Source organism: Schistocerca gregaria, unplaced genomic scaffold (assembly GCF_023897955.1).
Source record: "Schistocerca gregaria isolate iqSchGreg1 unplaced genomic scaffold, iqSchGreg1.2 ptg000889l, whole genome shotgun sequence".
Taxonomy (NCBI): Eukaryota; Metazoa; Arthropoda; class Insecta; order Orthoptera; family Acrididae; genus Schistocerca; species Schistocerca gregaria.
Genome location: NW_026062250.1, coordinates 37501 through 40000, shown reverse-complemented (window position 1 = coordinate 40000; position 2500 = coordinate 37501). Strand labels below are relative to the sequence as shown.

Here is a 2500-nt window from a genome sequence, read left to right as displayed (position 1 = left end):
ATTACGTCCCTGCCCTTTGTACACACCGCCCGTCGCTACTACCGATTGAATGATTTAGTGAGGTCTTCGGACTGGTACGCGGCATCGACTCTGTCGTTGCCGATGCTACCGGAAAGATGACCAAACTTGATCATTTAGAGGAAGTAAAAGTCGTAACAAGGTTTCCGTAGGTGAACCTGCGGAAGGATCATTACCGACTAGACTGCATGTCTTTCGATGTGCGTGTCGTGTCGTGTCGCGCAACACGCTACCTGTACGGCAGTGGCCGTGCGCCGCGTGCGGAACCACGCGTGCCTCTCAAAACTAGCGGAAGTGTTGTTGTTGTTGTGTGGTACGAGCGCTGAAGCTCTGGAGCGGCTGGCCTGCGGTACCTGGCGCCTGGCGCCGGTTTTGAATGACGTTCGCCCGAGTGCCTGTCCGCCCCGGTGTGGAGCCGTACGACGCCCATCGGCTGTGAGGCCGTTGGACACAAAAAAATAGTGGAACAGGGGCCGTCAGACGCCTCAGTCCCGCAAATGCTGCTGTCTTGAAAGAGACAGTGGGAGACTGAAAAGGAAAAGATCACCCAGGACGGTGGATCACTCGGCTCGTGGGTCGATGAAGAACGCAGCAAATTGCGCGTCGACATGTGAACTGCAGGACACATGAACATCGACGTTTCGAACGCACATTGCGGTCCATGGATTCCGTTCCCGGGCCACGTCTGGCTGAGGGTCGGCTACGTATACTGAAGCGCGCGGCGTTTGTCCCGCTTCGGAGACGTGGGAGTGTCGTGGTCGCCTGTGTGGCCGGCCGCGTCTCCTTAAACGTGCGATGCGCGCCCGTCGCCTGGCGGTTCGCATACCGGTACTTTCTCGGTAGCGTGCACAGCCGGCTGGCGGTGTGGCGTGCGACACCTCGTACAACGACCTCAGAGCAGGCGAGACTACCCGCTGAATTTAAGCATATTACTAAGCGGAGGAAAAGAAACTAACAAGGATTCCCCCAGTAGCGGCGAGCGAACAGGGAAGAGTCCAGCACCGAACCCCGCAGGCTGCCGCCTGTCGTGGCATGTGGTGTTTGGGAGGGTCCACTACCCCGACGCCTCGCGCCGAGCCCAAGTCCAACTTGAATGAGGCCACGGCCCGTAGAGGGTGCCAGGCCCGTAGCGGCCGGTGCGAGCGTCGGCGGGACCTCTCCTTCGAGTCGGGTTGCTTGAGAGTGCAGCTCCAAGTGGGTGGTAAACTCCATCTGAGACTAAATATGACCACGAGACCGATAGCGAACAAGTACCGTGAGGGAAAGTTGAAAAGAACTTTGAAGAGAGAGTTCAAAAGTACGTGAAACCGTTCTGGGGTAAACGTGAGAAGTCCGAAAGGTCGAACGGGTGAGATTCACGCCCATCCGGCCACTGGCCCCCGCCCTCGGCAGATGGGGCCGGCCGCCCGCGCGGAGCAATCCGCGGCGGGGTCGTGTCCGGTTGCCTTTCCACTCGCCGCGGGGTGGGGCCGTTCCGGTGTGCGGTGGGCCGCACTTCTCCCCTAGTAGGACGTCGCGACCCGCTGGGTGCCGGCCTACGGCCCGGGTGCGCAGCCTGTCCTTCCGCGGGCCTCGGTTCGCGTCTGTTGGGCAGAGCCCCGGTGTCCTGGCTGGCTGCTCGGCGGTATATCTGGAGGAGTCGATTCGCCCCTTTGGGCGCTCGGGCTCCCGGCAAGCGCGCGCGGTTCTTCCCGGATGACGGACCTACCTGGCCCGGCCCCGGACCCGCGCCGCTGTTGGCTCGGGATGCTCTCGGGCGGAATAATCGCTCCCGTCAGCGGCGCTTCAGCTTTGGACAATTTCACGACCCGTCTTGAAACACGGACCAAGGAGTCTAACATGTGCGCGAGTCATTGGGCTGTACGAAACCTAAAGGCGTAATGAAAGTGAAGGTCTCGCCTTGCGCGGGCCGAGGGAGGATGGGGCTTCCCCGCCCTTCACGGGGCGGCGGCCTCCGCACTCCCGGGGCGTCTCGTCCTCATTGCGAGGTGAGGCGCACCTAGAGCGTACACGTTGGGACCCGAAAGATGGTGAACTATGCCTGGCCAGGACGAAGTCAGGGGAAACCCTGATGGAGGTCCGTAGCGATTCTGACGTGCAAATCGATCGTCGGAGCTGGGTATAGGGGCGAAAGACTAATCGAACCATCTAGTAGCTGGTTCCCTCCGAAGTTTCCCTCAGGATAGCTGGTGCTCGTACGAGTCTCATCCGGTAAAGCGAATGATTAGAGGCCTTGGGGCCGAAACGACCTCAACCTATTCTCAAACTTTAAATGGGTGAGATCTCCGGCTTGCTTGATATGCTGAAGCCGCGAGCAAACGACTCGGATCGGAGTGCCAAGTGGGCCACTTTTGGTAAGCAGAACTGGCGCTGTGGGATGAACCAAACGCCGAGTTAAGGCGCCCGAATCGACGCTCATGGGAAACCATGAAAGGCGTTGGTTGCTTAAGACAGCAGGACGGTGGCCATGGAAGTCGGAATC

The 2500-nt window shown here is 59.9% G+C and overlaps 3 non-coding genes across 3 annotated transcripts in view; all 3 read left to right on the top strand.

Annotated features, from left to right (window-relative positions):
- Positions 1 to 193, top strand: part of LOC126324563 (small subunit ribosomal RNA) — a 1893-nt gene extending 1700 nt beyond the window's left edge. The window contains exon 1 of the ribosomal RNA XR_007559883.1: positions 1 to 193. This exon is cut by the window's left edge and continues 1700 nt beyond it. This is a non-coding gene — a ribosomal RNA (small subunit ribosomal RNA).
- Positions 194 to 562: 369 nt separating this feature from the next.
- Positions 563 to 717, top strand: LOC126324572 (5.8S ribosomal RNA). The gene has a single exon (XR_007559891.1). It is a non-coding gene; the product is annotated as a 5.8S ribosomal RNA (ribosomal RNA).
- A 188-nt stretch (positions 718 to 905) lies between these two features.
- The window catches only part of LOC126324568 (large subunit ribosomal RNA), a 4222-nt gene continuing 2627 nt past the window's right edge, over positions 906 to 2500 (top strand). The window contains exon 1 of the ribosomal RNA XR_007559888.1: positions 906 to 2500. This exon is cut by the window's right edge and continues 2627 nt beyond it. This is a non-coding gene — a ribosomal RNA (large subunit ribosomal RNA).